This window comes from Rissa tridactyla, chromosome 12 (genome assembly GCF_028500815.1).
Source record: "Rissa tridactyla isolate bRisTri1 chromosome 12, bRisTri1.patW.cur.20221130, whole genome shotgun sequence".
NCBI classification, from domain to species: domain Eukaryota; kingdom Metazoa; phylum Chordata; class Aves; order Charadriiformes; family Laridae; genus Rissa; species Rissa tridactyla.
The window spans coordinates 10,302,644-10,324,742 of record NC_071477.1 but is presented as its reverse complement, the minus strand read 5'-3'; the positions used below and the strand labels follow the sequence as shown (position 1 = coordinate 10,324,742).

At 40.8% G+C, this 22,099-nt stretch overlaps 1 protein-coding gene across 11 annotated transcripts in view; it reads right to left on the bottom strand.

Annotated features, from left to right (window-relative positions):
• Positions 1-22,099, bottom strand: part of SULF2 (sulfatase 2) — a 167,594-nt gene that overhangs the window by 68,189 nt on the left and 77,306 nt on the right. Inside the window, exon 1 of one of the 11 annotated variants that reach the window (XM_054217961.1) lies at positions 4,626-4,822. The exons of 8 other annotated variants lie outside the window; for them this stretch is intronic. The gene's annotated coding sequence lies outside the window, so the exon portion shown is untranslated. Of the gene's footprint in view, positions 1-3,890; positions 3,999-4,385; positions 4,496-4,625; positions 4,823-22,099 lie in introns of those variants that run through there. 2 more of the 11 variants (XM_054217968.1, XM_054217967.1) reach the window with 2 other exon arrangements.

Genomic DNA, 22,099 nt, shown 5'->3' with positions numbered 1-22,099 from the left:
GAGAAAAGTCCAGCTTCCTAAAGTTACGGATACAGCATTAGTACCTCTGCTGCTGCTCAGAGATTTGCCAGGCTATAGCAGAAGGAACACCGACAAGTCCTATCAATTTTCATTCCTTGGACTCAGAATTCCATCTGCAGCAGTACAACTGGGAAGAATCATGTCAGATTCAATGTGTTGCTACTATCCAGAGTAGTCAAAAGCAGCTTGAGAGGCAAACCTGGATCTGTTTCAAAAGCCGGGGCGGGGAGGGGGGAAGTTAGTTGAGCAGACACATATTCTTGGACACTAGTTTTTTGCGGGAGGGAATAGAGAAATGGCTTCTGCTCTTCAGAAATGACTCCATAGGTACTTCAGTTTAAAAAAAAAAACAAAACCAAAACCAAAACTGATTACACACAAACATTTTTCTGAAGGTCGAAAAGTTAATGTAGTTTTTTTCTTCTGCTCTATGCTAGCCAATAGCTTCTTGGAATATTAGCATTTGCTGACTTTTCTTGCAGCATTTAGAAGGCTGCCCTTTCTTGTTGTATTTGCTCATAACTACATTCGCTTTGGATTATTGTGCATGTAACAGTCTTCCTTGCATTTTTCTCACTTTTTTTTTTTTAAACAAATGCATGGAAGTAACCTCATGACCTCACTGCCTCTCACCCCTCAGCCTGTCTTTTCCTCACAGTTTATTGCCCCTCACTCACTCCATTGTATCTAAAAATAGAAGCTGCCCCAGCTCAGAGAGCTGCTTATCTATCCATAAAATACTTAATGCATTTGGGGGTGTACATAAACTGCTATTCCACAGCTACTTTATCCACACTTGTATATTTATAGTTAAAAGAATTAGTTATCTCTGAGAGGATACTGCGGGTGGAAGAGAGAATTTCATGTCAAGTACAACAGGCATCTTCTACCAAACCTGTTATCTCTTTCTCAGCCCCCTCCTCAATGAAGATTTTTCAACTATTCTGGTGTGTTACGTTCCTATTATTATCAGGATAAGTACTGCTGGGAACCAACTCAAAGTATGTAATTACGTGCAAAACTCATACCAATAACTAGGTAAGAAAATTAAAGCAATTTTAGAAAATAACCCATTTCTTGAAGTACGTATTCATAAAAGACAGGCATGCCACAACTAACAGCATATATGCAGTAAAATCTAAAAGCCAGCTTTAAATAGTTCTCAGAATAGCAACAGAAGAGTCTCTCGCCTGGATTGCCAGTGGTCAAATACAGATTGATTTTTTTAACCCCTAGTCTTCAGTGAACTTCAGGGAAGAAATATGACATAAAGTCTCTATTAACAGTTCTTTCCCCGTTTCTGTCAACAAGTTTAATCTGCAACTCATAGATAAAGCCAGAAGAGTTCCACAGCAGTGCCCCAATCAGCCTTCACTTTTAATATAGCACCCTCTCCAATGATGCATTTTGATCTGAGTGGTACAGATGGTCCACTGCTTTATGTGCCTCTGCAGGCCATCCTCCAATATTAAAGATGCTTAATCTGTAGTGGCTCTCAGGAGAATTAGGTGTGCCTCTTATTTTCTCCCAGATTACACATATGAACTTGACAGGTCTGGTCACTCCTGTTTTATATTTAGGAAAGTGCTATCAGAAATTTATGAAATGTTCTTCAGCTGGAGCGTCTAGCTGACCTTTATTAAGCCTATGAAACCTCGTAGCAGGCTGCTTTCGAGAAAGTCTCGTCCTCTTATTTTCTATGCTTTATGGTCGAGTTTAACAAGTCCCTGATTCCCTTCATAGCCTGAATTAGATACAGCTGCCTCTTTTTGTTCTTAACTCCTGTTAGTATGGGGAATGAGAATAAAGACAAACTTAATTCTCCTGTGTGGCAACACAGAACATTACACTATCTCTTCAACATTTATAATGTGACTTAAAGCCAGACTTCAGTACACTTATTCTATTTTAAGAGAACGGAGCCAAGTTCTGTTCCAAGCAGCATTTACACCAAGGAAAGTCTTCTTTATAATACTGCTGTCAGTAATTAATATCAGTTTTACTGCAGTACAGGCAGGATGCACAGGGATGACCGGTGTCAGTTCTACCTCCAAGTGGTATTTTTAACACGTTTTTGATTAGTGTTACTTGCCGCAGGTGTAACAGGCGCTGTGTGCAAAACTAGTAACGGGCAGCGGCTTGCACACACTGGCACCCCCAACCTCGCTAACGCAAGTCCTAGCACAAATGTCCCATGCATAATCCCACTTCAACTTCACTGAAGTCAAATAATTCAGTTATTCCAATATAATCAAGAGTAGTATCTGACTCTTCCTGTAACAGAAAAGGTAGAAACATGTATCAAGTTAATTCTTGTATCAAGTACATAAATTAATCCTGCTTTGAGCCTACTTCTAGAAAGCTGTTTCTAGTTATGTTTACATTAACTGATTTTTTTTTTTTTTAAATGAGCATACTGCAAAACAGTAAATACAGAATTGGTATGGCAAGTTCAACTTGCCCAGCAGCCACCACAGAAGATGGTAACAGCATGTAACACACACAGTGGAACTGCAAAATAAGGGAAAACTGGTTAGCAAGAAACAATGCACACCTGCTCTGAATACGGCTGGAGCCAATACCAGGTGTATTATTTAAGCAGACTTAGGTGTGCCATTTGTCCAATGTTTAAATTCATTGAAATACATGGTGCTGGAGCCATTCCCTAGCAACCAACCCAATTAAAACCACTTTGCCAGCTAAATGGATTCAGCGGTGCTGCTGTTCTTTTAACTCTTGAGTCACTCCTATACACGCAGGTTTCGTTATAACTCCTTTTTCACTGAAGCTGTCAACCATCATTTGAAACCATTATATTTTGTTTGTAAGAGATAAACAGAGTTTTATATGTGGACTGGGAAGAATCTTGTTTGCAATCAAACAAGGTTCTCAGGGGAAGGCTGCTATCAACATTACTGCTGTAATCTAACAGCATGCTGTGCTTTCTTATAGTTTTACACTTTCTGATTTTTTTTCACCCGACAGACAAAAATTTAAGAGAAAGTACAAAATCAAACCCCCAGTGCGAAATGTGACTCTCAAAGATGACAGTTGTGCTGATTCACCTACACAATCTACGGATAAATTATTTTTTATTTGCAAGTATTTACCATTTCTTCAGAAGTCAGGAAAAGAGCTTCCAGACTTATTAGAGCACTTGATTACTATTCAGACATGTTCTTCTGACTCGCTTTGCTTATGCTGGTGGAACTGTACCAAAGTGAAATATTTATCACAGGGAAGCTTACTTGCATTACAGAATCTCTTTCCTATTCTGTAACTTTATTTTAAATAAAATTGAATCATAAGTTAGATAGCTTTCCCTAGGCCTTGATATTTTAAAAAGTATTTTAAACAGCACAGTATACTTTCCATGAATCCATACTATTCTTTCTGTTCACTGCTTGTGTGCTATTATTAGAGCTTCCCAGTGATACACACAAAATTAGTTAGTCCTCAGATAGGTTAAATTGCTGTTTGGATCCCCCAAATACACAATAATAAACACGCTTTTCTGCGCCACATGCAATGATAACCCACTAACAACTTGAAAGAGATTAAGAATCATTTCCCTATTATACTTATTATCTTCACATATTTATAAATAATAAAGATACATGGTCTTTGACTTTAAAGATAATTATATTAACTTGTATTAAGTACAGTAATAACCACAGACTTTCACTTCTGGAAACACCAGAAGGGAATGAAGGCAAGTGAATTAACCGAAAAAGTAGGCAAGCACAGTTACCATTACACAGATACATTCTATCAAGTAAACAGAATTTTTTGTAGCCGCATACAGAAGAAAAATCACGCTGTGTATATACATAAGCAAACACATATAGACATTCAGATAGACACATTACCCGGATGCGCTGGGGAATCTGTTCAATGAGAAGCAAAGCGCTATGCCATCAGTTGTCTTTGGAAACTCTTTTCCGCACAGCCCCAGCCCGGCACGGTTGCCTCTCACCGACCGGGGGACACCGGCGAGGGGGCGGCAAGCACACGGCCCCTCCAGCACCCACCGCCCCGGGACCGTACCCTCTCCTCCCCCGCGTAGGGACAGGGGCGCGGCACGATGCCCCCCCGGCAGGATTAATTGGCAGCGAGCGCCCACCCCGCCGTGCCGGCAGCAGGCTCAAGGCCGGGAGGGCCGAAGGGCGGTGGCGCTCCAGGGGAGCTCCCGCCGCACCAGACGGGGCTGAGAGCGGGGGCGCAGCCATCCCGACGGCAGGACCGGACCGGACCGCATTCCCTCTCCTCCAGCCTCCGCCGATCCAGCCTCCTGCCTGCCCTCCCAGCCCCAAGCCCCTTTTTTTCTCGTAACACCTCGCTCAACTTCCGTCCCCGCCCGTTACCTATGTTGCAGGAGCGCGGCCAGACCTGCTCGCCGCCTGCTGCATTAGACCCTCCGCCCAGGCTCCCCGCTATGGCAGCCTGGCTCGGCCTCCGGCAGCCCCAGATCCGAGGGCACCGCCGCCCGGCCTCTCCCAGGCTCCGCGCCGTCCCCAACCGGGGAGGAGGGCGGGAGGGAGGGCTCCAGACACCCCGTTCTTCCAGCGCTGCCTGCGCGGGCAGCGCCGCCGCCGCACACTCACCCGCGGAGCTGGCGCTCAGCCGCGCCGCGCCGGTGCTCTCACAGCCCGCCGGCAGAGCCCGGCGCCCGGCGGGGCGGAGAAGCGCATCCTCCGGCCGTGGGTCGGGCAGCGGCCGGAGCCCGTTTCCCGAACAAGCGTTTAGAGGAAGCGGCTCAGGCGGGTGCTGCTGCCCCCCCGCTTCTTCCTCCTCTCCCTTCTTCTCCTTTTCCCGTTTAAAAAAAAGTTCATTTACCTCGAGGATCCTCCTCCCAGGATTGACGCAATGGCCCGGCAGCGCGCAGAGAGGAAACCTGTTCCACCAGACCCCGGCTCATTCAAAGTCCGGCGGCAGCACCACGGGCTGCGGCTCTGCCCGCCCGGTGGGACGCGGCGGGGGTCCCGCTCCGCACCCCGGGGAAGCGGGGAGGCCGCAGAGGCAGCCCCCCCTCCGAGGGGAAGGGGCCGAGGCTGAGCTGCCGCCGGGTGCACAAAGCCTTTATAAGCAAAGGGGACAGTCCATTGAGAGGTGGGGAGAGCGAATTAAGTGCCCCTCATGTTTTACGCCCTTCTTGCCTCCTCTCGCTAGGCCAGGCAGGGCCCTCGCAGCTGAGCCCCCCCCGCAGCGCTGCTGGGCGGAGGAGGGCGGGGGCAGACACCGAAGGGGCTAGGGGCTGCCTGGGGCCCTGCAGACACACCTGTGTAGGGGGAGGCTGATGACTTCTTCATGGGGTGGTAATGCAGACCCCAGTCCACTTGTGCAGTTGAAGTTAAAGGAGGCAATGTTCATCAGTAATTAAGGAAAGCTTAATCAAGTTCTTCTTTCAGCAGGTGCAGTCTATGCTACTTGGAACGCATTACAGTCTACTCCTGGAACTCATCAGTGTTTGGATAAATATCTAAATATGTACTATCTCCAGTGTATTCTGTAAGGACCTCTGAAATACGCATCTTTCAAAGATACTGGTACATTAAATGTTAAAAAAATACAAGAGTGTAACACTTTCTTCCAGCATTCCCATGCTGATAATGTCACACATGCAACACAGGTTACCGCAGAACTTCGCGACACTTATTACTACCCCTAATACCGAATTATCCATGGGGGAGACCATCGATCACAAATTCCAGTGTATCTGTAAGTTTTTATTTTGAATCTCTATATTTAAAATATGCATCAGAAAACATACATCTGAAAATAAAAAGAACTTTATGCCACTACTTTTATCATAAAATGATGCTACAGTGAAAGTAGTTTATGTGGTTGAAAACAGACAGGATATAGTTTTCCTCTGCAAGAACAACAATCAATGGAAGAGGAGGAGTAAGAAACAGACAGAAAAAGAAGATTCTATAATTCCCCTACTCAAGTCAAAATACGCACACAGCTGCAGAACCATGCAGAACCAAGAAATATGATGGTTCCTGAAAATGCTATAGGAAAATGACTAGACGCAGTTTTAAGGGAAAAAGCCAGAGCAGAAGAGACTCACATAAAGAACTATAGAGTTCTAGAAGTATTTTGAAAAGTAATGCAACATACATATATTAAAATACTCCTGTAACACCTATGATTTATTTGGATTTTTGCTTTCAAACAAGCATTGCCTCCAATGACCTAAGACAGACTTTGCTGGAGAATGCTAATCATCTTGAGCCTTTTTTCATTGTTGGCTGCACATAGACTGACCCTAAATTAGCAAAAATTGAAATGGCACAGTTCCTCCAAATACAAGTATGTCACTACCAAGGTACCAAGCATGCTCCTGTATGGACAGGAATAAACAATAGAAGTGAAGCACTTCATGTCAGTGCAACTCCGTCCACACTAGGGGCTGCAACAGTATAACTGTATTGGTATAAATAAATTGCTCCCTGACAGAGCGTTGCACTAAGACAAAAGCTGTGTGTAAAACAGGACCCACATCTTGCTAACATGTTGAGAAAATTGTTATATTGCATTCTGAGATAACATTTGACTTTTTGCTAGCGACTTCCATCTCACAATAAAACAATTTGCAGACAATTAATTTTTACAACACACCTGTGAGCTACAATGTTCTGATTCTGCGCATTTTAGACATGAATTAGTGTCAGACAAGGCAGCCGAGTCACCCCGAGCCAAAGAGCCTTTCAGCAACAAGGCCAGGAAGAGACCCAGGAACCCAGCGTTCCTCTGTCCTAACCACAGGCCAACAGTTTGTCATCTGCAATACACAACCTCTACAAATGATCTCCAAAGGGACTGCAAACAGTTTCTACCAAACCAAAAGAAAATACAAAGTTTTCTACACAGTGCTACACATTTTACATTGGAGAAGGAAATGGGCAAGCTCACTGTTTAAAATAGAATTTTTCCAGAGCATGGTAAATGGGATTTTTCCATTATAAGAAACACATGACCACTGTGAATTTTCATTAATATAAGCTACAAGCAACAAAGATACTAAAACTAGTATTAGTGACATTAGTATTGCGATCTAAATTCGATTTAACATCACTGGAAAAATCTGTCGCAATAGATCACTCATTTCAACAAAAGGGTATATCCACCTCACAGGGAGTGCATGTAATTTCCATTAATGTTAATGGGAGTTATGCAAGTGCATTAAGAGGATAATATACCCCCTGGTCTGAGACAACCCTGCGAAGTGAAAGGTGCTTCCTCTTGAAGAGAATGGGGTTTCCATCTCATGCATTTCAAAAGAACTTGTTCTGGCACTGTTACAAAACAGGATGGATAACAACTATTATGCATACTTGGTGAGCAGTTTCCAAAGTTAAAGCAGTTTAGTGATTTCAGCTAGTTTTCCTATTGCCAAAAATTCAAGGGATATAGACATATTTAAAACACTGTGGTTTATTTGAAGTCCAGGGCAACAAAATCATGTGAAATTACTGGTAAAACAAGGTCTGAAAGCCTACTGGTGCAATGGGGAAGGAACTTTTTAGTTATCTACTTTTTAAACAAAACAAACTCTTGTAATTCACTACCTGGAAAATGATTCCACTGATGTATATGGATCACCACAAATGATCAGGAGTTCAAAAGATAAAATGAGGAAGCAAGATCATTCCCTTTCAACTCCCACACCAGCGCTTTTTCGCTGTGCATCACCACCTCATTTTCAGATCTCTCTCACAGTATGCCATGGAACAGCTTGGAGTTATTTTACCATACCTCAAAACCAATGTTGCCTATTATCTAAACAATTTGTCTAAAAAAACCAACCAATCCCAGGATATACCCATTAAAATTAGGAGAAAATAGATGCACAGGGATTTCTTTAAATATCATCACATGTCTCTCTGCATTGTTAGGCACATAAATCCCTCCAAAAATTTCACCTACAGGTTCTTACTTTCGAGTACTGGGGCATAGAAAAATATATTGAACAATGCATGTTGGGCTGTTAACTAGACTATGGATTTGCACGTAGAAGGGAGCCACTATGATCCAGCTGGCAGATAGACAGTGGTGATCCACACCTGTTACCTTTTCTTGAGTTCTGAGACAACAGCTGAAACTGAAAGGTGTAACAAGCACTCCTGGGGAACTGTCCCCCGTAAGAGCACAATAGGAAGAGCAGCACGTCAGCGATACAGAGAAGCAACTTCTGGGAAATGAGAAGACAGTCAGGGAGAGTCCAAAGTCACAAAAAACAACACCCCAAAACCAGAAGATAAGTAACATGCTGTGCAAGGCATGTCTTTCGCTGTTGCCAAATACATTGTGCTTTCAGAGCTCAAATATTGTTCTTTTCTCACGTTACGTGAAATAGAAAAGAAAGGCCGGCTTTCACATTTTTATATACTTCAGTCAATGCCTTCCAACTCTTCTTCAGACTGGCTAATCTTTATCATTATAACTACTCATCATGTGTAAACCTCTCAAACCATTAGTCATTTTGATTTCTCCTCTCTACTTTCATATTTTTTAATGCTCTGAGCCATCTTTACAGACCCAGAAATAAAGCCAGCAATATAATACCAGTCTGATCTCACTTGCTTTTCCTCAGTGTCATTTATTACAGTAATCAATCCAGAGTTATACTAATTAAACTGGTCAGAGACCTTATGGCAGTATAGAGTTTAATTTTTTACTTCTTTATTCAACTGCATTTCAGTTGCATAAAATGTGGAAATACTGCTTCAGCAGCAAACCAGAATGCTATTAGGAAGGCACAAACAGCACAATATGCTCCACTCCTTGAGCCCTCACATGGCACGCATTTTATATCACAGACTCCAGCTCAATATGATTTTGTGGACAATTGCTCCAGTCTTATCTTTTCTATAAATATGCAATCACGTTATGGGAGAAAATGGTTTATATGTTTGAGGTACTATGAAAATGGAAAAGGGGAACAGAGCCAAGAAAAGCAAACGAGAAGGAAAAAATTCACCTCACTTGATTGATCCAGATGCTAAGCAAAGAAATGCATTATACTCTTCAGTGGGAAAAGAAAGATTAAGTGTAGTATACTGTATGAATTTAGTTACAACTATGAGTTTACAATGTGTCAGGACAATATAATTCTAGTTTAAGATTAATCAAATGAATTTTGATCACAACTGACAACAGTGGATGCAAGTTACTTAGAGAAATATTGAAGCAGCAAAGACGATGGGGAAGTTGTCAAAGTAACACCCCAGTGCACTGAGAGAAGTGATAGCTTATCTATTTGGACAACAGACTCAAAACAAATCTTTCCTGGAAAGCCAAACAAATCCATAAGAAAACACCACTAGAATGATTCTGAAGTTCACATACAGAATTAATATGCATGTTCTGAGCATTAATATTATTAATAAGGCTCAAAGATGCATCTGAAGATCTATACAGTGGATGTAAATTTAATGAATTGTTGTTCTTCACACAGTCCATATAAAAAAGAAAAGAGAACAGTAGTGAAAAATGCACACCTCCTTTTTGCCCATTTATAAATTACCCTTAGAACAGCTGCTTGTAAGCCAGCAATGATTTAATAATTTATTTCAATAAAATTTTTTTCTTTTCATAAAGAATTCAGGGTTGGGATTTTTTTGACATCCTGATCCAATTTTCCCTTGTAGGCTTTAAACACATTTCAGTATGGTGCTCAGACTGCCTCGTGTTCTGATACCTGGATGTTGAAAATGTATGGATAGGGAGTAATGGGACAATAACCTACTGAACACATCACTCAACTAATGATTAGTTGCAATCTCTGCACAAGTTGGTATGTGATGCAAAACGTGAAAGACTTATATTCACTTTTAGTAAAACTTTTCTTAGAGAAGTCAATAGCCATTGCCCTTATTTAAATAACATTTCCTAAGAAAGTAGTAAAGTATGTAATGATGAAATACTCTGTGCCTATCTAAAAAACACCTATCCTCTGGATTTGAAATTATTAGAGCAGAAAAATGTATAATCAACTGATAGAGGATAGATAGAACAGGAGGCCTCACCTTAACATAACACTACAATGTCCACTCTTTTCTGTGGCTCACTGTGCATTTAGTGTTAGTCAAGGATCTATCCGCGTGACCACACTATCTCCATCTATCTCCAGTAAAGCACTCCTGGCACCCTGAATGGTCACCTTCATCTCCTGCCTCTGAATAGCTCCCAAATTGGAGCAGGTACCCACTGTATGTTATTATCCTGGTTTCAGTTGGGATAGGGTCCATTTTCTTCCTAGTAGCTGCTGTGTTTTGGATTTAGTATGAGAATAATGTTGACAACACATATTGTTTTAGTAGTTGCTAAGTTATGTTTACAGTAAGTCGAGGACTTTTTCAGCTTCCCATAGAAGCCGAGAGGGAGCACAGACAGGACAAGGTGGCCAAAGGGATATTCCATACCATCAACATCATGCTCAGCTGGGGGGAGTGAGTCAACAGCTGCGTGGCCCTAGTTGCTGGCCAGGGTCAAACCACAACAGTTATGTACTCTTTGCCATATAAATGTTTAGTTTGTGGTTTTTATGTTCGGGTGAATTCGCTGCATCTACAGCAGAAGTACTTTCACTTAACAAAGACCTATTCTGTAGGCACTAAGTCCAAAGGGATGCAACTGGACTTCACCTCCATTAGAAAAGCTACAGCTCACTGTTTACTTACTCTGCTTTTCATTATGTCTTCTAATCATTACTGTTTAGTAGGCCTCCTTCTCTACCTCAAATACTTTTGATAATAATACAGGTATCTGGATCTGTCTGAATATTCATATGTTCTAAGTTGGACTTCAAATGCATAATTTTAAAAAATATTAGCAGAACAAATTACACAATTGCCAGGGTTTCACACACACAAAGAAGGCTAAGTCATTTTCTTCTTCAGTTCTCTCAGTAGCACGAGGGAGGCAAAGCTTCTGGTAGGATGTGATACCTGTTATTAGATCAACTGCTACACATGGGAGGGAACAGACATGCCCTCAGGCATATCAAGCACTACTTCTTCAGGTCTGAAATAGAAGCAGCAATCTTCAAAGTTAAACTGCTCAGAGTTTAACTAATGTGTTAATCAATCCATCTGAAAGAAAAGTAGCTCATATCTCTGATATAGGAAGACTTTCTAACAAATAAAGAGGAGACACAGCTTGAACTGTTAAAACAAAGAAGTAACTCATCCCCTGAAAAACAGACTTATTACTGGGGTGGGGATACAGGAGAAATCAGAAGAGAGGTTAAGAAAATTACAGTGCCTATAAAACCAGCATGTCTAACAAGTCTATCATTTTTACCTTTTAACAGAGTCATGAATTTTAATATTGAGGCTTATCATTTGAAGGTGCTTTGTAGATGTCCCTTGAGGGTCAGGACTGATTCGTCAGAGACAGAGCAGTTACTTTATGAGAAGTGTTCACCCACCAGTTATCGGCATCTCTCACTTACTGATCAACCGCAAGGACCTTGGGGGTTTCCTGACTCCCTTTCTTTAAGGTCATTTTGTTATACAGGTTATTTCCTCTGGGGACTACAGAGATGTATCAGCAAGTAGATATGCAGTTTTGATAGTGTTATGGTAGCTCAGTACAGGTAACGTGCAGTCATTTGCAAGATTTAATGCATACGTTAAGTGTTCTTAAAATATAATTTATTATATCGTAAAAAAGTTTTCAATTAGAAATCAACAGTTTCAATTTTTTTCCCTAGGTCCCAAGGGCAGAGATTATTTATACAACATCTAAAGGACACTAAAGCCATCCAAATGCTTTCTACTTCATTCAAGATGAGAAAAATACTGAAACAGAAACATGTCCCATCCCTGCTAAAGAATGCTTTACTTTCATTTCCAGAAAGTTAGAAACAGAGTTGCATCTACACTTGATCTTTAGTCTCACCTCCCTACCTTCATAGTTTATAATCTCCTATAAAGAAGTGACAAGATTCACGTGTGCAAGAAAACCTAGACCATGACTACAATACTATACTGTTAACAGCCACTGGCTCAGTGATGTCGGAAATGGACCCTGCAATGCCGTTTCTTCCTCTTCTCATCTTTGGTGTTAAATTTTTTTAATACATCCATATAAATAGATCTGATTTTTGTTCATCTTTCAAAGATTTCAGGATGATTATAGAGTTGTCTGAAGTGCTAAAAATAAGCCTTCAGCTACTGTCTGTGTTCAGTCCTGTGCAATTAGATTCTTCTTTCATATTTTATATAACAAGATAAGAGATTCCAATTCTGTAATCTGACTAGCATCCTGGTCTTCTACCTAATTATCTTAGTTTCAACCTTTTATTTTCTATCACATAAGTACCCTTTTTAGGCGATTTATATCTATGTTTTCTTCATGCGTACGGCGTATTACAAGATCCAACTGAGCTCCTTTGCTATTCAATACCATCACTTTGAGTTATTATTTGTAATCATAATTTCTCTTTCCATTTGAGAAAAATACTTAGCTCTATGTCATCTTCTCTAGATTCACATGCAGCATCCACTCTATTTGCCATTTAAAAAACCCCTAACTCATCACCGTTGTAGGAGCAAAGCTGGCTGCAGCTATATTTGGCAAAGAACAAATTGAGCCTGATTGGTCCCTCTAAACATCATTTTGATTCTTTTTTTTTTTTATTTTTAAACATCACAGCTGCCCTTTCTGGCTTCAAATACGTATTATTTCTGATTTCAATCATTCCTTGAAACTTATGTCTGATCCTGAATTCAGAGAGAACTTTATTACTAACTTTAGCAGAAGCACAGTTTATATTTCTATCACTGCAAAGCTTCTTCATTACCAGTGAGCAACAAATTGCAGGTCAGATATCTGACATATAGTAAGTCTCATTTACACATTTAAAATGGAGTGAATTGATTTTTCAGAAGTGGTTAGCACTCATGGGAAACAGTTTGGAAAAATTATGTAGCTTTCCTTATGTCCTGAAATTGTAGCTGAAAAATCCCAATGTTTGTCAATGCAACCTTTTTATTTGTACTTTATTTGACTTTATGTTATTTGCATACCTCATCACACTCATGGCTGATTATAGTAATAACTCAAGAAACTTTCTAGTCCCAAAGTATAGCAGAGATCAACTACCTCCCCCTGCCAAATAAGAGTGTCTGACATGAAAAAGATTACCTGAGTGTATTTCTTTAGAAATTTAAGAGATTATTTTTCAAGATAGGACCAGATGCTCTTAGTTGGAAAAAGTTCTTACCATACACTGAAAAGTTGACATGTAAACTGTAGATACAGAGCAATTAGTTAAAATCAGATTTTAAACTCAAAATCTGTTCTTGCAGATTTGGCTCTTAGGTTTTTCTGACTAAAACCAGGCAGTATCAGCAAAAAGCTCCTGGAGGTACCTATCAAGTCATCACAGAGATTTTTAGTAATAACAGTGGTAAAACCAAAAAATGTAACTGCTATCCTTCAAGTATGAATGACAGTAAAGCGCCTATCAATATTTATAGCTCAATATTAAAATGTTTTTAATTTTGTTTACTAGCAATGAAATAGGTCAAGACAAACTTCAGACTTAGTAATTTCCAGCTGAATGGATTTTAAAAAGGACAGAATCTTTTGTGAAGTGGAATGTTTTATTCACTGATAAAGCCGTCCCTCACACATCCCATACCCTGGAGGCAAGGGGGAAGGTCCGGAGAGAGGAAGATTTTCCCTTAGTTGAGGAGGACCGGGTCAGAGACCACTTGGCCAAGCTGGACATTCATAAGTCCATGGGCCCTGACGGGATGCACCCGCGAGTGCTGAGAGAGCTGGCAGATGTTATCGCTAGACCACTCTCCATTGTCTTTGCAAGGTCATGGGGAACAGGAGAGGTGCCTGAGGACTGGAGGAAGGCTAACGTCACTCCAATCTTCAAAAAAGGCAAGAAGGAGGACCCAGGGAACTACAGGCCGGTTAGTCTCACCTCTGTCCCTGGGAAGGTAATGGAGCGACTCATTCTGGATGTCGTCTCCAAACACATAGAGGAACAGGAAGTTATTGGAAGTGGTCAGCATGGATTTACCGAGGGCAAATCATGCCTGACCAATCTGATAGCTTTCTATGATGTTATAACGGGTTGGCTGGATGAGGGGAGAGCCGTAGATGTCATCTACCTTGACCTTAGCAAGGCTTTTGACACTGTCTCCCATAACATCCTCATTAGGAAGCTGAGGAAGTATGGGCTAGACGAGGTGACAGTGAGGTGGATCGAGAGCTGGCTGAGTGACAGAACCCAGAGGGTTGTGATCAGCGGTACAGAGTCCAGTTGGAGGCCTGTGACGAGTGGTGTCCCTCAGGGGTCAATACTTGGACCAATTTTGTTCAATATATTCATTAATGACCTAGATGAGGGGACAGAGTGTATCCTCAGCAAGTTTGCTGATGATACCAAGCTGGGAGGGGTGGCCGACACTCCGGAGGGCCGTGCTGCCATCCAGCGTGACCTGGACAGGCTGGAGAGCTGGGCAGAGAAGAACCTAATGAGGTTCAACAAAAGCAAGTGTAGGGTCCTGCACCTGGGAAGGAAGAATGCCAAACACCAGTATAGGTTAGGGGCGGACATGCTGGGAAGCAGCTCTGAGGAGAAGGACCTGGGGGTCCTGGTAGACAGCAAATTATCCATGAGCCAGCAGTGTGCCCTTGTCGCCAAGAAGGCCAATGGCATCCTGGGCTGCATAGGGAAGACTGTGGCCAGTAGGTCGAGGGAGGTCATTCTCCCCCTCTACTCTGCACTGGTGAGGCCACAACTGGAGTACTGTGTCCAGTTTTGGGCTCCCCAGTTCAAGAGGGACAGGGAACTACTGGAGCGAGTCCAGCGAAGGGCAACCAAGATGATTGTGGGACTGGAGCACCTCCCTTATGAGGAGAGGCTGAAAGAGCTGGGACTCTTTAGCCTGGAGAAGAGAAGGTTGAGGGGGGACCTGATTAATGTTTACAAGTACCTAAAGGGTGGGTTTAAGGAGGACGGAGCCAGGCTCTTTTCAATGGTTCCCAACGACAGGACAAGGGGCAATGGGCACAAGCTAGAACATAGGAAGTTCCGTTCAAATACACGGAAAAACTTCTTTACAGTGAGGGTGACAGAGCACTGGAACAGGCTGCCCAGGGAGGTTGTGGAGTCCCCTTCTCTGGAGATTTTCAAGACCCGCCTGGATGCAGCCCTGAGGGATGTGCTTTAGGCAATCCTGCTCTAGCAGGGGAGTTGGACTAGATGATCTCTAGAGGTCCCTTCCAACTCTGAAGATTCCGTGATTCCGTGATCCGAAGAGTTCTGGCTATAGTAGTATGTATGTCATTTCCTACCCACCAGCAGATTTTTGTCTTGCATATTTCTAAATGCACACACACTCACACACCAAATTTTGTTCTGGCTTGCATCAGCTTAATACAAAGTAACTGAAATAGCCTAGTATATTTTACCAAGAAGAAAGTATTTTAAATGAACAACAACACAAAAAAAAAAAATTTCACCAAAAGCACCGTGACACACTTGCTAAATGAGAATCTATTCAACACTCACAGTTTTATGATTGAAACCTCTAAAATGCCTTGGGCAATTTTAATTTTTTAAAAAAACTATCCTGGGCATAAAATTCTTGCAAAACATGGTGGTTACAATATCCAAGGTATGGAAAAAGGAGAAACATATGCAAATAATAACCCAGTCTCAGGCTCATCAAGTCAAAATCAAAATGAGTTATATCAGGTAGCACCTGTTTAGAATGTTTGCTTTCAAATGCTGCATGAATTAGTAGATATTTGAAACTTAAAGCAGTGTATCATCTGCCAGAAGGAAGCTGATAACACTTCAAATGCTAACAGCAGTGGAAAACACGTTAATTTTTTATGGGCAGTAATATCTCTTACAATAAAAAAAAAATCTCTTAATATCTTTTAAAAACCATCTTTATTTGAACCATATTAAAACTGAATGATAAGAAGTTAGAAGTAGTATTTCATCTTCTTGTCCAGATCTTTTAAGATATTGTTTATGCCCTACAAAGAGACTATGAAAGACTTTTCACTATTAATTGGGATAAAGTGTTATCTCAAAAAATAATGTGTTTAGTTTCACTTATTTTTTAATGTAGCTATATATCTACTCTATTAAAATTCAAAACAGTCAAAAGGAAAAGCACCCAAAAAAATCTTTCAAAATACAGGAATACTTCTGTTTAAAAATAATATGTGCAAAGAAAAAAAGACAGCATTTTGAAAGTCTTAGATCTCAGTTAGTAATTTGTCAAAACCAGCCTGAAGAGCAGAAAGATGAATGATATATATTCATTTGATATATTCAGATGCAATTTTTAAAGACAAAAATGTTAAGGTTGGAAACCTGCTCCTCCCAGCTAACTCCTCCTCCTACTCCTCCCCCCACCCGATAATTCCCCTTTCTTATCCCACTGCTATAGATACGCCTAAAATAAACCCTTGGATCTGAACTCCAGACAGACAAGGGCCAAAATTTGTAGCTTGCAGCTTTTCCTAAAACTCAAGCCAATTCCATACCCACCCACCCTCACCCCCCCCAAAAAAAGTTCCCAATTGGAATTCAAGTCACTAAGGTTAGTATTGTTCTAGAGCTCTTTTGGTTTGGTGGTGGATTTTTTTTTTTTTCCTACTATGAGGTATGAGTTTTTGATCACGAATTTTAGTTTAGAACAATGTTTTTGGGCTGAGCCGCTTCCTTTGCAGCTCAGGGTAAATTCAGCCTGTATCTGCACATATCAATCATCCAGATTGATGAATGCTGGATGAATGCTGGTACTTTAAAAGAAGTTCTGCAGAGAGAAACAACAGGAAAGCTATTCCAGACTGCCAGATCTCAGTATGAGGTGGGAATAGCCAGCCACTTCCCACAGTATTTGATCTTTTGCAACCCCTAAGCCTGCCCTTTGCCTGACACTGCAGAACACTAAGATGAGATCTGCATCAGGACATTACATTATCATATGGCAGTGTAGTTCAGATCTGAGGCCACTTTGTGTTACGTTAAACTTTACTTTTGGCTTTTTCTAGATGAAAATATGAGTTATAATTCTGTTAGATTTTTAGCTTAACTGGTTTTGTGTATCTTACATTCTCTAATAGTAACTTGACTTCTTACCTACTGCTTTTCATAATTAGATCTCAAAGAGGCTTATGAATCAGATATGGAATATTTGTTACATTGATTGAGAAACTGAGCTGTAGAAAGTTAAAATGACTTACTCAAGGTCAATTCAACAGGTCAGTGATCCATCTAGGAACAGACATCCTGGGCTCCAAAACACTGTTCTATTTGCTATCACTTTCCTACTTGAAGCCCATGGACCCCTGAGGCTCCGCAGATTAAATCTCTAAGGCTACATAATATGCAATCACATGGTTTGCTTATGATAGTTTCTACACCTGCATCAGAACATTTCAACCATCCTGTGCTAACAGCTCTCCTTGATACTCCAGCACATGGAAGGGCTTTCAGATTAGTGTTGCCAACCAAGGTGTCAGACAATTATGCTCTGAACCGTCACCCACTTAGATAACTGGAGCAATAATGCAGGGCTCTAGGCAATACGCATTCAAATAATGCTACCACGGAGTGAGCATATGAGAACTGCCCTGTACTCTGGAGAAGCCTCCAGAGCAAACGAGGTACCTACATGTGTGCAGGTACATCTGGTGAGTGTCAACTAAGGAATGCTCCAGCACTTACTGCAGTGGGCAATATGCACATATGTTTCTGAGGTGTAGGGTGAGGCAGAGGAAGGGAGACAGGGAGAAGAACAAGGGGAATGGTGGGGTACAGCATCCGAGGCAATAACAACCTTTCCATGCAAGACACAGACCTACACACTGACTGGTGTTAAATTTGAAACAGAAACTCCTTAACGCAACCTTAGTAAAGCAGTTTATACTTTCCGTATCTGGTATTCTGGGCTGTCTGAAGACTTGGATAGACCCATCTATATTGATGACACAATGCTCAAGTGCTCAATTGCTCAACAGCCATGAAGTAAACAGAACAGGAAGTTTCAAAGAATAAATAAATAACTAGGATTCTGATATATTCACATAACTTCAGGTACTTATAACTTATCCCAGTCCTGTCCAGTTTGTGAGGAAAAAAAAAAGGCAAGTAGGAAAATATCAATGTATTTATGATGGAAAGTCACGATTCAGTATCTTGCTACAACAGTTAATAGGCAGACTGTTTACTTTGATCCCCTAAGGATCTGTACTGGTTTTGTCTGGGATAGAGTTAATTTTCTTCAGAGTAGCTAACATGGTGCTATGTTTTAGATTTCCGTCAAAAAGAAGTGTTGACAACACGCTGATGTTTTAGTTATGGCTGAGCAGCGCTTACACAGCATCAAGGCCTTTTCTGCTCCTCACACCGCCCCACCAGCGAGTAGGCCGGGGGTGCACAAGAAGCTGTGGCGGGGGACACAACCAGGAATGGCTGACCCCAACCGACCAAAAGGACATTCCATACCATATGATGTCACGCTCAGCATTAAAAAGGTGGGGGAAGGAGGAGGAAGAGAGGACATTCAGAGTTATGGCATTTGTCTTCCCAAGTAACTGTTACGTGTGGGAATGGCTTTCCTGGAAATGGCTAAAAACCTGCCTGCCGATGGGAAATAGTGAATGAATTCCTCATTTTGCTTTGCTGATGCATGTAACTTTGCTTTACCTATTAAACTGTCTTTATCTCAACCCAAGAGTTTTTGCACTTTTACCCTCCCATTCTCTCCTCCACCCCACTGCGGGCAGTGAGCAAGCGGCTGTGTGGGGCTTAGCTGCCTACCGGGGTTACCCATACCAGGATCACAGGCACGCAGCGCAAGAACGAAAAAGATGGAAAAAAATTTGCAGATGAGTACTCAAGATCCAGAACAAAATACCATGTTCCAACTGAGTCCCTTTCATCAGTCCTTAACTGATGCCTCTGCTGTAAGAGATCTTAAGAGACTAAAATGTTTTTTAAAACTTAAGCATAATGCAGATTTGTCTGTTGCAGAATTGATAACAAACAATGGTGATAACTCACAGCATTTGCATAGCTTTACCAATTTGTACTTAACAACAAACTGCCTTGAGGATGCTGACACATATGCCTCGTGCACACTCTTCAAATCATTGAGACTCCGCTGCCGCTAACATCATCTCAAGTTAGAAAGCACCGCTCATCAGTTTTTACTCTGTGATCAAATTTGAACATCAGAAAAACCCCAAGGGCTTGTTTTGACTTTTGAAAACATTCTTAGGCTAGAACCTTTTTCTTCAAGCAGCACATCTTTTCTTTCATTCCCTCCTCAACTGCCTCTGCAAGTTCTAATTTTCCATACACATTCCCAGTTGTGAGCATGTCACTGACAAATCTAGACGTAAAAGTCACATGTTGAGTGATAGAAAACTCCTTGCTGCTGGAATCAAATTAAAAAAAAAAATTCTACTGAATTTTAGGATGGCCTGAATGGATCAAACCAATAAAAAAAGGGCTGACTTTAAACTATTCTGCTAGTTCAGACATGTTTAAAAATGTTGTTGGATTAACTTCATCCCAAGAGACTTTGTGCTAGATCAGGTATCATTTCTCCTCCCATAGTTCACCAGAATAAATCATGAGCTTGGTTCAATCTGGCAAAAAGACAGATCTAAATCTAGTTTATACTTCCAGATAATCCAGTAGTGCACAGATCTAATCTTAATGATCACAAATACAATCTGCAAATGTTATTCTCCTTGCTTTAAAACAGAGCTAGGGAGTGGGAGTGTTAACATTTGCTTATCAGACATAAACACAAGGCAAAGGGATTGAAAGTATCTATTTAATAGGCTGTGTTACAAAGCAGGAGCTCCTTAGACCTTTAACAACAGTAATCTCATAGAAAGTCTTCTCAAAAACTTTATAGCAGATATTTCTCTTCCTTCTGTTTGCAATGTGCCGATTTTAACCTCTCACTGTCTGACAAAAATGAATTCAGGGAAAAGTTCATTAGATCTGCCCCAGTGTCTAGAACAGTGATGAACTAAGGTAAGTTAGAAGCTTAAGTTTCTTAGTAGCTTGATCAGTTTAATGGAAAGGAGCAATTAAATACTGTGGTAAATAGTTATAGCATGGATATAGATATGATTAACTGAAGTTGGATTTGTAAGCCTTATGTTGTCGAGCTGCTTTTGATTTTACTTAAGATACACATCAGTCCCTGACTGTCCCCTTTCCATGTCAGCTCTGTATTATCTCAGTGCTTTTCCCCATACCACTTTCACTGAAATAAAGAATATCATACGAATGGTCCAACTGCAGTGGTCTGAGGCAGCATACATGAAATTGTAGTTTATGTTTAGCAGCACTTATGTAAGATTAGAATAACCAACCTATTTAATTTTTACAAACTTATTGCATTTAAAAAGTCTTACAGGTCATTCTACATCTGTGTTTATGTGATGATGAATCCTTCCGCAATTTAAGCATTGAAGTATTTTGTCCCCATTCTGACACATTATCATAAAGTCTAAGGATTACAGTAAGGATGGCTATTCCTAGGGGCATAATATTAGCTGCATATGAGATTGATGTTGGTAGCTACAACGAAGCATAATACCACTATCTCTGCTATAACAGAGCATTAGAAGTTCTCTTGCTGACCTACAGCTCTAAAAATAAATGCTGAGTGCCTCAAATAGCTTTGCAGCAGTTCCTAAGTTAAAAAGATTGAACTACAACTGTCAAATTAAATACAACATTGTGAATTCTTCAAGTACAATTAAAATGGGCATGATTTGAAGCTTGCATTTTCACATACTTTCGTAAATATGAATACTCAGACAATGCTGCAATTCAATATTGAATGCACATATGAAGCTACGTCACAAACATAGGTAACACTCAGGTCTCGTACTACTTGACCTCAATGAAGAAATGGTTTTCAAAAATTTGGACAAAACTCCCATGCATTTAGCTACTATTAAATTTTAGTAACTCCATAAATCAACAGTGATGCACCCTCAAAAGCTTGTAAATACTCTCCAGCTTTATTTCAGCTTTATTAATGCTTCTCTGACTTAGTAATACACATGGGAACAGTCTTACCACAACTTACCACAAAGGCCAAGCAGATCATTAAGTAACTAATTCTGGGGAACTGGATGAAGTCTGAGTGGGTGCCTCAGTGAGCATCTTCAAGCAGGAAGACATGTGCTTGTTTATTATGATTTCAAATTATTGCTTCAGATGTTTATGACAACAAAAGGCACCTTGTTCTTCCAGTATTCCTTGAATTCATTTAGGATACAATCAGAAGTAGCAGAAAGTAACCAGCAAATATGAGAAACATAACAGTAACACAAAGTAATTTTCAAAGTTGATAACCACTAGTAATACACAGAATGGATAAAAGTCAAACCGTTTTCATCTCCCTGTCTGAAAGCTTCATTAAAAGTTAGACTTGCCAGGTGTGAAATATTTCATACCACTATAACGTGCACTGCCATTCAGCTCACACTTTACCTCGCCACATCTGCATTCCCGTAATTCAGAAACTCTTTGGGATGCAGCAGTCTGACTACCTGGTACTGGACCCTTTCCTTTAGTTGGTCAATAGGCAGTGGGAAAACAACATGTTCTAACACTGAAGGCAAGAAACTGCATCAGGAAAACCAGGCTAGAAAAAGAAATAAATATTCCCAGAGGAATCAACTAGACCTAGATAAGTAAATATTCCTAGAAAGAAGAGACAACTAGAGCTAGATAAGTAGGTAGAGACAGTAGTTAGTAGCCTGAGTTTCCTCCCTCCAGTTAACCACCCTCCTTAATTCAGTCAACTGAAATAATATGTGTCATTAAAGATTTTCTGTGATAGGAAGAGGTTAGGAAAATAGACATCATACACTCAATATGTTTTTAGACTACATAGAATGCACTTAGAAGAAAATGAATGGAATATTAAAATATCATCTTAGTTTACATCTGCCTATGTTGTTGCCAATACTTCTTCATAAACTTCACACACAGCAGGAAACACTCATAAAATCTTCTCCACTCACCTGATGTGATCTTGAC